At 35.1% G+C, this 15,192-nt stretch overlaps 1 pseudogene; it reads left to right on the top strand.

Annotated features, from left to right (window-relative positions):
* The first annotated feature begins 11,254 nt into the window (after nucleotides 1-11,254).
* LOC114750041 (kinesin-like protein KIN-14C) lies at nucleotides 11,255-15,042 on the top strand (annotated as a pseudogene).
* Nucleotides 15,043-15,192: the final 150 nt, after the last annotated feature.

Below are 15,192 nucleotides of genomic sequence, written 5' to 3'. Positions count from 1 at the left end.
CCTAAATAAGTAAATAAATAAAAAAGAGCCCTCAACCCTCGTCGCCCAACTGTCGCTGGCAATTAAAGTTCTGGCATTGTTCCAAGAAATTTACTGCATTAGAAGTGTGAAATTCATCAAAAAAATATTGCAAATTGCTAGTGTGAAATGGTGAAACTCACTTTGGGAGTGTTTGGAAGCCCTTAAAACCATGCATTAGAAGTGTGAATTTCACCTCTGGTGTTGTGATGAATTCCCAGAAATATATCCTTTTACTTTGATTGTCAAGTGTAAAATTCATATAAAGGTGTTGTAAATTGCTACCATGGAATGATGATGCTCGCTTTCTAAGCGCAGTAAATTCTACCACCTCTGCTATAGTAAATTCCCTGAAATGTGTTCTTTTACTTTGATTTTCCCAGTGTGTAATTGGTAAAAAGGTTTTGTAAACAGAATTTTTTATTTTAATGGTTATTTTATATATATTTGTATTATTTTAACAAAATAGTTACTTTTTTTTTTCCTGGTGCCCATTTTGTAAGGGCTTTTAAATTAATGTTTTAATCAGTAGTCATGATTACTGATAAGAACTACTTATTAAATTCATTGTTTTGGCTCATATAAATTAAAGATTGCTCATACTACTCTGCCTAGCGCCTCGAGCATTGTACAGGAATGTGTTGTATGAGTAACTCATTACATTTTGGATGGAATTGCAATAGCATTCTTCTTAGAAAAAATCATTGCAGCACGATAATGGCTTGGAAATGTGATATTATAAAAAGTGGCATATAATAAAATGAAAAAAAATTATACACTAAAAAGGGAAAATTAATCTTGCTCAAACACAGAAGTCGCTTGAGGTCGAGGGGAAGGGGAAAAGGGATTAGGGCATCACACCTAGCTATTGTGGACATTGGAGAAGTTAGTTGGCGATATGATCATCTATTGAAGGTCAGCATTTCATCTCTTCAAAAGTTTATTCATTTTGACAGTCTTCGACATTCTCTTCACAACCTTATCTTCAATCTCATCTTCTTGAATGGAGTTTTATTTTTGTTTTTCCCTTCAATTTTGTCTTGTTTTAGTGAAGGGTAGGTGAAAAGGGGGTGAAAGATGTAATTCTCATCTCATAGACGTAGAAAATTTATAGAGGAGGATGCTATTAAGTGTCCCAATTATACCGTCAATATGATAAGTTTATCTAATACTATTTCCGATCCTAAATATAAAAACTAGTTGACTAATTTGAGTAGATTAAAAAAAAGGGATAATTAATCCACAGCTCCTTATAGTTTCAACTAATTTTGAATCAGTTCCTTATAGTTTTTTTCTTTTTATCAAGTCCTTATATTTTTACCTGTTTTTAATTAGGTCCTTGTATTTATTTTTCTTTTTATCAAGTCCTTATAAGTTTACTTTATTTTTAATTAAGTCCCTGAATTTTTTATTCTTTATTTTATAAATTCTAATAGTACTATTATATAAACATAAAATAGTGTATATTATTTAATATTAGTTTATAAACAATAATATTCTAAAGATATTGAATTATTATAATGATTTTAATTTTTTCAGCAAAAAAATTAATTGTTCTAAAAATTTTCCTGAATTAATTAATTCTATTACTTTTTTATTACATAATTATTAATATTTTATATTTCAGTATTAATCTATTTAATTAAGCTTATATTTAATTAATAAATAAAAATTAAAACTACATGGACTTGATTAAAAATTTAGTGGAATTATAAGGACTTAATTAAAAGAAAAATAAATACAAGGACCTAATTAAAAAAAGGTAAAAGTATAAGGACCTGATAAAAAGAAAAAAAACTATAAGGACCTGATTCAAAATTCGTTAAAACTATAAGGACTTGCAGATTAATTAACCCTAAAAAAAATAAATTAAGTTAGTTATTTGTAATAAATAGGTGTTGTATTTTTCTAAAATATCATTACTAATTAAGTTTATTGACTAGAACTACCATGATTAGAAGGACTATCTTAAAAAAAAGAATAAATATGATAAATAAAATAGATTGGGTCTTATATTTATGACTAAAATAGAAGTTAAATAAAATTTTATATTAAAGACCGGAGGTAATAATATGATTGAATTGCTTGGTAGGCTAAAGAACTTTTGTTATGATTTAATGGGTTTTGGGTGTCTGCATAAACATACAAGAGTGTCAAACTAATTGCCAATCCAACTTCAAAGGATCCGAAGAAGCTCATGAAGAAAGAGAATGGTGATTTGTTAGATATCATTTACTTGCATATTATATATATATATATATATATATATATATATGCAATTTTAGGATATCTTGATTATAAAGGCTGCTATATACTTAACTATAGTTATAGTTAAGTACTATCTCCGGTTCTAAATATAAGAGTTAGTTGACTAATTTGAGTATATTAAAGAAATAAGTTAAGTTAATTATTTGTAATAAATAGGTGTTGATTGTCTTTACTAAAATATTCTTGCTAATCAAGTATATTGGTTAGAACTATCATTATTAGAAGAACTACCTTAGAAAAAAATGTATAAATATAAGAGATAAAGTGGATAGAGGTTTTATATTTAAGACCAAAATAATAGTCAAACAAGATCTTATATTAAGAACAGGAGGTAATATATAGTAGCCTTTATAATCAGTTAGATATTATTTACTTGCATATTATTTATACATATATAATGCGCCATCTCCATCAGCAGTTTACTCGTTTAAGTGTCATAAGTGGCATAATTGTACAATTAATAGTTGTTGATTTAGCTTCTCAAATTTTTTTCTTCAAAGAATCATCAGCCCTGTATTTTTCTTCCTCTAATTTAGCATTCTTAATTCTTAATTCAGCAATAGTATTTCCATTTTATTAGATAGTACCTTAATCTCAACTTTAAATTTCGGTTAATTCTCAACCATGCTCTCCACACACAATCATGATCACAACCACATGAAGTGTAAGTTCACAAATTCAAAATCAGCTCTGTTATATTCAACTATTAAATAAGAACATTTTCCCTTGCTATCCGAAACAACAGGTGGTAGAAGGATCAGAGTTCAAAAGACAAGTGAACTTAGCCCAACCTAATGGTTGATACCCTTGACTCTAACTATGCTTGCAAAAGCAATTAGGAATTAGCAGCACGCAGGTGCTCGTGGTTTTATTACAATCATGAGATATATCCAACACTCAGACACCTTTGAGATGGTGAAAAGCAAACAAGCCAAAAAAAAAACCAGCAAAAACAAACCTGAATTTGGGAGGAAAAAAAAAAAACAAATGGCAGAAGCTTTTGTGATATATATAATGAAGATTCAAATGTTTGTTAGTGATGAAAACCGGGGGAGGAAATCAAGATGGCAATGGACTAAGTGGCTGCTCTTGCAAAACAATATATATAATATTTGTCAGATTGAATTACTTGATTAGATTTGTATAGTGGAATTAGCTAGTTCGCACTTTAATTGCAAGATTGTTGAAATTTGTGAGAATATTGAATTGTTGATTGAACAACTACAATTGAATAATATATACACACACATAAAAATGTTTTAAACGTTAGATTGAATTATACTGATTGCATGATTGTTGAATTCATATAATATTGCATTAGCCTTTCAGGTATTCAAAAACGGGTTTAAAAAAACAAAGCACATGTTAAAAAAGTTTACTTTTTAGACTGGTTAAGATGATAATGGGTATAGAAAATACTTATCTAGACTAGTTGTTACTAGCTTAATGCAACTGATCTAGAAATGAAGTGCTTGACTCTTTATACTGATCATGTCTAAAAGTTGCCTTTTAACCTGTTTAAAAAGTGATTTATGTAGTAATATATCTTTTTCATAGAGTAAAATTTGTTTCAAGACACTGAATAACATGTTATGCCAACAAGAATTGATTTATTTGGTAAAGAATCAGTTTATGACCTACAAGATTGTAAGTTTGAATCCCACTAATAACATGGAGATTTTATTTGTTGGTGATATGTAGTACCTCTACAAACACCTTTTTTTTTGGGATACAAGGGAGGCCTTAAAGCCCAAAATAAAACTAAGAGAGATGGGGATCAAGTCCCAAACAATCATTGTGGCACAGGCTCCTTATATCAGTAGGAGGAGTCTCAAGAAGCATTGACTTGGTAAGTCCTCGCTTTGCCAGTTGGTCCGCAACTTTGTTATGAATGCTAGCCACGTGTTTAAGCTCAAATTCCCAATCATACTGCATCATAGCTTTTATATGCATGTGAACTAGAGACGTAAACTCATTCTTGCCTTTAAGAAACATCTCAAGAAGCGTTTTAGAATCCGACTCCAAGATGAATTTCCTAAAGTCGAATTCCTAAGCCAGCTTAATGCCCTTTAAGATACTCCATTCTTCTGCCTCTAGGGTGGAACAATTACCAATCACTTTAATAAATCCTACTATCCAGTGACCATTATGATCTCTGATTAAGCCACCACAGCTAGCCTTCCCATATTTGGTAATAGCTGCATCCACATTTACTTTAACCCGGTTAAGAGGCGGTGGGTTCCAATTCAAAAAAGTAGAGGGTGCATTCTAGGTTAATGTGGGAGCAGGAACATTCAGTTGCACAAAATGTTTCCAGATTTTACAAATAACAGCAGTAGGGTTAGAAGGTCTGTCAAAGTCATCTTCAAATATTGCTTTATTCCTCCAATTCCACAGAGTCCAAACAGCTACTCCCCATATAAGATTCCAATCATCATTAAGATTCAGTCCCACATCTTGTGATAGATTCAAACCTATCTAGTCTCACAGTGAAGAGGAGAATTTATAAGACTCATCCAAAGCTTCCTAACATAAGAACAATCATGAAGGATATGTAGCTCATCCTCTATACCAGCATTACAGCAGGAACATATCGGTGAAGAAGAAGACCATTTGCTTCTCCACGCATTGTTGGCAGTCTTTTATGGAAAACAATCCATAGAAACACTCTGATCCATTCTGCCCCTCTCGATTTCCAGATCTTCTTGTAGACTGTATTATAAAACTCAGGGGGGTTTCTTTCAATCATGAAATAGGCACTCTTAACAGAAAAGCCTCCATGTGAAGTGTTCTTCCCCACTAAAATGTCATTCCCAGCACTTTGTAATGGTGGAAGCTTAGTAATTAATCTTTAAGTTACGTCACCATTAACAACTAAAGCTAGTCGGTTGAGATCCTAGGAACCATTAGTAACCCAATCTATTACCAAGTGTCATTAAAGAAATTGACCACTTCACCATTTCTCACGTGCCATCTACTACCTTGGTCAACTAGATCTTTCTATTGGCTAGATGAATTTCCACAATATCGAATCCCCTTGCTAGTCATTTAGGAGATTATCATCGTTCCTTCTCATATATTTATGATGCAGGACCTGGGCCCACAGAGCATTAGTACCTACTACTAGCTTCCAGGCTAATTTTGCTCTAAAGGCCTTATTAACTGAAGAGACCTGTTTCAGTCCCAAGCCCCCATAAGCTTTAGGAAGGGTAATTCTTCCCTAACCAATTGGGTGAAACCCCTGCTGCAACTGTGCGCTTCCCCAGATGAAATTTCTTTGTATCCTTTCAATCTCATTGCAAACACTCATCAGAAGCTTCGCTACCTGCATAGGATATAGCACCACTATGCTTAGCATAGACTTAGCTAGAGTAATTCTTCCGGCTCTTGAGAGACAATTTGCCTTCCACGCATCAAGTTTTGATCTAACCCTTTCCACTATATAGTGAAATTTATCTGTAGGTCTCTTATTTCTATATAAAGGAAACCCTAAGTACCTCCCAACGTCCTCCATAATTTTCATTCCTATGATGGCGCTAATTCTTCTTTGGAGAGCCAAAGGAACTTTAGGAGAAAAGAAAATGGAGGATTTCTCTACACTTACTTCCTCCCTTGAAGCCTCACAGAATTGATCAAGACACTTCACCATGCAACGAGCTTGTTTTTCTGAAGCTTTGCCAAAAAGCAATATGTCATCGGCAAAGAGTAGGTATGAAATTGATGGCCTATCCTTTGTCACTCTAATTGGTTCCCAGTCTCTAGTATTAGCAGCATCAATGATAAGATGGGATAATTTATCCATGCACAAGACAAACAAGTAGGGAGAAATTGGATCCCCTTGTCGAAGACCCTTTTTTGGAGCAAAGTAATCTGTGGGTTGCCTGTTCCGAAGAACATTATAGGTAGGAGTAGAAACATAATGCATAACAAGGTTGATGAAATTAGTATCCATTCCTACCTCTATCAACACTTTTTGCAGAAAACTCCACTTGATTTTGTCATAAGCTTTATGGAGATCAATTTTTAGAGTCATGAATCCTTTTCTACCCCTTTCTTTCCTCATGGTGTGCATAATCTCTTGCCCAATGATGATGTTGTCTTAAATGTTACGCCCAGGAATGAAGCTAGCTTGAAACGGAAAAATGATGTCATTCATAAAACTCTTCATCCTTTGAGCAATAATTTTAGAAACACATTTGTAATGAACAGAATAGAGGGAGATTGGCCTAAAATGTTCCACCCACTGAGGATCATTCCTCTTTGGAATAAGGGCAACTAGAGTTCTATTTGCCTCTTTAATTGATATAGTACCCTCAAACACAAACCTCACAAAACAACATAAACTGAGACTCACTGTCTTCCAATTCGTTTGAAAGAATATAGGAGCAAATCCATCATACCCAGGCGATTTATATGGCCCCATAACAAAAACAGCTTCATGAATCTCCAAGTCTGTAGGAATAGATCCTAGCTGTGAGAGATAAATTTGATCAATGGAAGGAAAGGAAGAAATAGTTTGAAGCTTTGTTTTTGGGGATGAATTGGAGAAAAATAGTTCCTTGAAATAATCAGTCACTGAATTTTTTAACCCAGACTCCTCATCAATCCGATCACCATTAGCATTTTGCAGAGTGGTGATAAGATTCTGGCATCTTCTCATAGAAGCTTTTAGATGGTAATATCTGGTATTTCTATCACCCTTGGAAATCCACTTAGCCCTTGATTTTTGAAACCATTTAACCTCCTCAAGCTTAAGTGCTTCGTCAAGTTCCTTTTGAAGTTCTAGCTCTAATTGATGCAGGAAAGGAGAGACGAGATAAGAGCCAGACTTTTGGATTCCATTGAGCCTTGCTAGAATTCTATTCTTCCTTTTTTCTACCAAGCCAAATACGTCTCTATTCCAAGAAGGAATAGCTGCTTTCAAGCTCTCAAGATTCCTTCCCAAACTTATCCGACCAATTATCTTTTAGAAAGGAAAGAAACCTCTCATGATATAGCCATATTGCCTCAAATTTGAAAGGTCTACTGGAACTTCTATGTGAAACATCATTCCAGTGACAGACCAGAATGGGAATATGATCAGAGAAGGAAGTTCTTGGAAGTACCTTAACAATACATCTCGGAAATAAGTGGAGTAGATGGGAGTTAGCCATAGCCCAATCCAACCTGTCATATAATCTGGAAAATCCAACCAAACGGGGCCTTTTCCAAGTAAATTTAGGGCCAGAGAAACCCAAATCTGTTAATGTGCAATCTTGAATTCTATCCAAAACCACTTCATTGGGACCTCATTACTATGTACTCCCCCCACTCTTTTAGAGAAAGAGAAAATATCATTGAAGTCTCCACAAACTATCCAAGGTTTCGAAATCCCACCTAAAATAACCTTCAACTTCCTCCATAGCTCTTGATGAAGATTAGAGTGAGGAACCACATAAACAGCAGTCAGATGAAATGATGCAACATTGACCCTTGAACAATCAAGATGGAAAAATTGTCTATCTTCTTCTAAGACTATAACTTTAATTTGATCATTTCTCTAGGCCAGAATGATGCCTCCTAATCTTCCAACGCTAGGCACCATTTTAATGTTGTCAAAACTGAAAGAATGAAGAGCCTGAAACTTTGTGATGTCATTACATTTGGTTTCTGCCAAAACTAACAAGTTGGGCTTCGACCCATTTAGTAGAGCTTTCATGTGATAAAAGAGGCCTCTTCCACAGCTGCCTCTTGTATTCCAATGCATAATTTTATCCATAAAACTTTGCAAGAAAGATAAGTGGCCCATTAATTTTCTCGAGACATTTGAGTCTCTGGAATCACTTTGTCATTACTTTGGGCTTGAGTTGGAGCGGGGGTCAGGATTGGGCTTAACAACCACATGGGCCCATTTTTGTCAACCCCTCCTCCTCCATCCATAGTATCTTCAGGATCGACATGGTAATTACGATAAGAGACATCCTCTGACACACCATGCTTTTGTGTCGCCACTCCTTCCTCTCGTATAGTATCTTCACCACACATCATCTCTTCGTTATTGCTCATATCATTTCCTTCCCCCATAGTAATCAATAGCATATCTCCTCCTTGTCTCTTCTCATTTTGTAACGACTCTCTTACCCTTTTCTCCTTTCAATACTCCTTTTTTTGAAGCGCAATCGCATTGTGCGCGCACTCCTCCTGCACCTGTTGTATTCCCTGCTCTCTCTCTACTGCCACCTGTCCCTTACTCGACTGCACCAGCCCATTATCCTTCTTTTTTGCTTTCTGTGACTTGCTTCTCCCTTTCCTAAGATGATTAGGAATGGGTACTGTCATTTCCTATCTAGCTGGCTCTTCATTAATCTTATTTTCCTCCTCATTAACCACGTCATTAAGTCCTTCCACATCAATGAGAACATTAAATCTAGAACCCTTCCTCACCGGCCATGAAGTCTCCCCTTGTTTCTCCTTTGTTTTCCGTTGACGGCGCACTTTTTGCACCACCCTCCATTGCTCATTCACTTCACCCATAATAGAGTCTGGCAGCCCCTATTCTGCCCATTCACTTCGCCTTCAATTGGCCGATTTACTGTTTCATGAACCCTAGCTTTCTGGGGACAAGTTTCCTGCCTATGCCCATAGACTCCACAATTAGTGCATAACATATGCAATCCCTCGTATTCCAAGTAATAATCCTCACCATCCAGTTTGAAGCCTGACATAAGTTGTTTCCTGAGCTCTATCAAGACACATATCCGAGCAAAATGACCCCTCAGTTGATGTGAAGTATTCATATCAACTTTGATAGTCTTCTCTATACGATTTCCTATCACCGTAAGCGCCTCCTCGTCATAATATTCCAGAGTAACTCTTGGCACTCTAACCCAGACTGCTACTTTATCAATGTTCACTCTGTTTGGTTGAAATTTTGGAATCTAAGGTTGGACTGTTAAATAATGATCATAGATCATCCAAGGGCCACCAGTGAGAGCATAAAAATAATCTTCTTTATTAGAAAGCTTGACTACAAAGTACCCCATAGCCAATATTAATCAAGTTGGTAATGCCGCGTCTAGCCCACTTACTCTGAAGTCTTGCTTCCAACGCTTTGTAACCAATAGACTGGTCGAGAGGTTTCACAATAACTACCTTATTCCAAGCTTGGTAGAGCTTCTTTTTCATTTTGTTGGACAACATAAATGTAGGAAACTTCCTCCTAGGATCCTCAGAAATAGAGAAGTCTGGTTCCACTGTGTCCTGGTTCTGCATTTCCTAGGAACTAATAGACTTGGAATCCTCCTGATTGTCATCTTCTACATTTTCAATATCATAATCTGATAGGTCCTCCTGACTCGAGACACCCTTCAACTTATTAGCAAAGGAAGTTCCTTGTTTTACATTACTTGCCGCAGCAGGTTTAGACCCTAACTTTAGCCAATAGCCTTCTAGCAAGTTCTCCGTAGCACTGCTAGTCTCACCCTTTTTAATCTTTTTGGAGCTTCTTGCTAATAAATCTTCTTACTTTGCTTGAGGAGCCAGCTCGAGAAGTTGTCTTACTAGAGAGCACGAGAGCCATTGCGCTTCCTAACTCAATGGCATCCAAGTTAAACACTTTTTAAACTGCATGCCTTGTCTCTAATAAATCCTTGAGATCCAACTCAACTAAACTTATTTGTCAGCAAAAAAAGAAAAAAGAAAAAAAAAGAAACTAGCCATGCAGAAGACTTGGTACATTGGATGGAGGCTCAACTGAAAGAAAGAAGTTGCAAAGAAACGGTGAGCATGTTAAATGACATAGTTAATGCATTAGGACTTTTCAAGAGTAATGGATTTTGAAACATGCATGGATACCACGTTAATTAAAAGGAAAAGAGTGGCAATGTTTTCAACAAGTTACCAACGCATTAAGTAAGAATCTAGATTGGGCAATATTTTTGATTGCTTTATAACTTTTATATTACCAACGTGTGTTAACTTTCTTTCTTTAAAACTAACAAAAATAAACTAATTTTCACAAAAACAAAACTCATCTCTAAGAATTTTTTCTTTTTTTTACAAGAGACCCTACGACTTAAAAGATTTTTTGACCAACAAGGTTTAGTAGAATGGATTAATATTTTATAATGTGGTGAATCAATGTTTAAAATCATGTTAGAAGAAATACCTATATTTAACGTTGAACAGTACATTAAATAATATTATCATCTTGAAATAAAGTAGAGACTACATAATCCTAACAGTTTTTGCTTCCAAACGAAAATTTAACTACAATGACCTAAATAAGAAAAAATTGAAATATAATAATTCAATCCCAATGATTTTTTTTTTTTGCCATCCAATCCCAATATTTTATTAAACTAAGAAAAAAATTAAATTGAAATTATGGTGATGATGTATGTAATTATAACTGACTTTTTTTTTCCGCCAATGTAATTATAACTAACAGACCATAAAGCTCCCAGCGTATTTTAAATCAAATACATGTATTTACTTTTAAACGGATCGACATATATGCAGAAAAAATTTTCTTATGCATTGACCCAAAAAAAATGCAGCAAGCTCAGATTACTAAATTACTTACTTGTTAAACCAATTTAAATTTACCCGATAAAAATAATTCATTATATATTCACGACATCTGAGAACTAATTTGACCAACTCCAACGTTAAACCAAGCTAATAATGCACAGAGATTTTATTTTGTCAATAAGCACCCCATTATGATTTTGAATTTTGTGGCACTGTACTGTAAATGGAACTTACTTTAATTTAACTTAATATGTAACTCAAATAATAGAGATGACCGTTGCTTTTTCAAATTTGAACCGGGGCTATACTGAACCGCTTTTATTTATTATTTATTTTTAAAATATTCCGGCTCCACTTTCAGTCTCATATCAGAGGCGCATCCAAATTCAAATTTCACGCTCTCCATTCCTCACGGCTGCTCCTTAGCTTCTTTCTCTTGCTCTCTCTTGTCTGCGTGAACTGTGAAGAACCCTAGAATCCCTCCAAATCAGGCACGATTCGAAGAGATTCTGCGGAAATCGCCATTTTGCGAAGCCAGATATGGCTTCTAGGAACCAGAACAGGCCGCCGCAGAGCCCCTTAAATGTGAGCCTTTCCTTATCATTTATGAATTAATGGGTTTGCTGGGGCGTGAAAGATTTTGTGGGAAGAAACATGTGAAATGAAAAAACTTTTTGTCTCGTTTTTCTTGCAATAAAGTTTGGTTATGCTGTCTGATTTTTAAATTGACGGAGGGGTTACGATAAATAGATTGTGCGTTTTCTTCCATCTTAGTTTTACATAAAAATGGAGTATTTCCTTTGAAAATCGAAATTATGCTACCGGATGATTCCCCCTCTGTATGTGTTTCGACTGCAGCAAATATCTTCCAAATCTTGTTTGTTTCTAATGTTACTAGAGAACTTTTTGCACTTTATGTTTTCTGCATTAGAATTAGAATTAGAACAAGAGTAGGAAATGGGCATAAGTATTTCTTTTATTTATTTTGCGTTGGATTAGAAAAAGGCAGCTGCTGAAGAAAACCCCCTTGACAAACGTCGGAGGATTGGAGCAGAAAGGATGGAAAGACTGGGAACCACCGGCAGGGGAAGGAGGCCATTTACCTCAGTGAACAAAGGGCCTGAAACTAATACAGCAAATGATGTTGGCGGTGCCGATGGTTCAGAGTGTAGCACTGTCGAGTACACCAAAGAAAACGTGGAGGCCTTATTGAACGAGAAGCCGATAAAGGGAAACCCATATGATAATAAGGTTTCTTTATCTCATGGAATCTTTATCCAGATCGTTCCCATCTAATCGATGATTTCAATTTTGTTAGCGTTTGGGTCTTCCTTTGTGTTTATTTCATAGTTTTCCCACTTATTTTGCAGAAAAAAATGGAGCATATGGCAGATCTTATTAAGAGGTTTAAGCAGTGTGCAAAGTACTTACAAAAAGAAAAGGAAGATCTTCAGTCTGCAATTGAATCTGCTGAGAAGAAGTGCACTGATACTGGTAAGTTTCTCTCCAACTCGTAATTTAACTGTGTTGGCTAGAATTGAGGTTGTTTCTAGTGTTGAAACCTTTGCTCATATGCTTGCTTACTTTGCTACGATGGAAGGATTCATTTTTCATTTTCTTTTGGATATCAAGCTTTGTGACAAGTAAACTGCCCAGTATATATATATTGTTGCTGCAATTTTTGTCACACATTCTTTTCAATAACCTGAAGTGAAGAGTATTAGAAAAATACGCACTTTTGCCTTGTTTGTTGGGAATTGAGTTGTATGTCGACATTGTTTAAGTCCTGAAAATTTATTTGCTACCTAGACAATGCACTATGTTTTCACAAAAGAAAATTTTCAAAGAATTTCCTGCTTAAGTTTTTTATTGCAACTCATAATTTAACATTTCTCTTGATGGAACACTGAAGTAATTATCATACATCCATACTTTCTCAGAGACTCAAATGAAAAATAAGATTGAGGAGTTGAATGAGACAATATCAGATTTGCGACAGACAAATTCTTCTTTGGAAGAGAAAATTGCAAAGGAAGAGTCGTGTAAGATGGTAAGATTGCTAGCCATACAACACCGTGACTGAATGATCCTTAAAGTTTCCTTTTTCTGATGATCCGTTGTTGTATGATGATCAGGAAGCAATTGAATGTCATAGAAGAGAAAAGGAAGCCAGAAGTGCGGCTGAAAAGGTGCAAGATTCCCTTTCAACTGAGCTTGAGAAAGTTCGGCAAGAGAAATTAGTTCTTGAGCGGAAGGTACTGCAAAATCATAAATAATTATCTCAGCAAGAAACATTTACCTGTTGAACATTAGATGTTACCATGATTTTATACCCAAAAAATATTCCTGCCCTGGTATATTCTATCATCGACTCTAGCATGATCACGTTACAGCTATATTGCTTCCTTGTTTCTGTTTTCTGAAATTGCTGAGTTTTGCAGGCAAATTCAAACGAGGACTTGTACAAGCGTTCTCAAGAGTATAATATGAGTCTACAACATTATAACAGTCGCCTCCAGTCAGATCTTGAATCAACCAATGAATCACATAAAAGACTGGAAATGGAGAAAGCGACCATTGTTGAAAACCTAAGCAATGTAAGAGGTCACAACAAGGCATTGCAGGATCAGTTGGCATCTGTTAAAGTAAGTCTTTTTACTAGATATGTTTTCTCTTAGGATGCTGAGTGTTTTCTTTGTAATGCTTTGTCAACTAAGAGTTTTAATTTCACAGATTTTTCCCATTTTATGTGGAAAATAAGGTAACAGTGATATGCGCTGTGGAGACATTGGAATTTTTAGTCTTGGGTGTGATAGAGTGCAGTACCACTAGAGCTTTGCATTGTTAGCTAGCCTTGCAGTCCTTTTGTTGATTATTGGCAACATCCTTTGTGCAAGGCACTTGATTTCCACCTTATTTATTAACAAGTTTACATGCTATTATAGGCGGTTCAGGAGAGTGGAGCTTTGGGGACATAAGCTAGATGCTATTATGCTATTATTATAAATTCCTTATCTTACTCCTCACTGTAAATGTCTTAATATTCTCTTCTGTTGTTTTTCTCCTTTCTCTATCTTTGTTTCTTAGGCTTCAATGGAAGAGGCTACAAAGCAAAAAGATGTGCTAGTACAGGAGCTGAATTGTCTTCGTGAAGAATTGAAACAAATTAGAGATGATCGTGACCGGCAATTGGGACAAGTAAAGGCTTTAACTGATGAAGTAGCATACTACAAAGAATTTACAGGGAATTCATGCGCACAATTGGATAACCTGACAATTAAAATAAATGCTCTCGAGGTTTGTTTGCTTTGCCTCTACGCTTAAATGCTTTTGACATTATGACCTTTTGCTCTGTATATTTAATGTGCAGTCCCATCCTCGTTAGATTTCAAGATTGTGGGATTTCTTTTACAGGAGACATGTTCTTCTCAAAGAGAGCAAATAAATATACTGCAACAACAGCTTGCTGCTAAAATGGAGAAATTAAAGGCAAGGAATTAGTTTTTTTTTTTTTTTTTTCCCCTGAAACAGTTGCTTGACATTGTTATGTCTGATGTCTCCCCAAGTAATGAATGGTTTTAGGCTATTTATGCATGTAGTGCTCATTGTATTTATTACTCTTCTGTCAGATGGCCGACTTATCTGTTTCAGAAACAAGAACAAGTTTTGAGGAGCAGAAAAGACTTATACATGAACTACAAGATCGTCTAGCTGATAAAGAATTCCAAGTGATTGAGGGAGAGAAATTAAGGAAAAAATTACACAACACTATCCTTGTAATACTCTTTTTCTCTGATATATAGGAAAAAGTTTCTTTTCTTCTTATTAGTAAATAATAATTTAGTTGCACCCAATATTAGGAGCTTAAAGGGAACATTCGCGTGTTTTGCCGAGTGCGACCTTTGCTACCAGATGATGGTGTTGGACAGACATGGTTGTTTCTTATCCTACATCAACAGAAGCTCTTGGCCGAGGAATTGAATTGGTACAAAGCGGTATAAGTGCTTACTTTTTAACTCCTTATATGATACTGTTAGTCTTTTGAGTTTTATGTAGTGCATAAGCTTTCTTGAACTATAACGTTAGAATTTAAAAAAAAAAAGAAAAAGAAAATTCATTCTTTGATGATCAACAGGGCAAAAATATCCTTTTACATTTGATAAGGTCTTCAATCACGAGGCTTCTCAGCAGGATGTTTTCATCGAAATATCGCAATTGGTACAAAGTGCGCTTGATGGCTACAAGGTGATTTTAACTTCTTTTGCTATGGGATTGTATAAATTAGAAGTTTATAAACAATTTGGAAATACTCAATTGTAAGATTGATGAATCAAGGTTTCTTTCCATTGGCTCTAAATACAAATGGATCTATAAAGTTTCATTTAATTTATGAAT

Source organism: Neltuma alba, unplaced genomic scaffold (genome assembly GCF_004799145.2).
Source record: "Neltuma alba isolate B1F8T4 unplaced genomic scaffold, ASM479914v2 tig00006298_pilon, whole genome shotgun sequence".
NCBI lineage: Eukaryota > Viridiplantae > Streptophyta > Magnoliopsida > Fabales > Fabaceae > Neltuma > Neltuma alba.
This window is presented reverse-complemented; position numbering and strand designations above follow the sequence as displayed.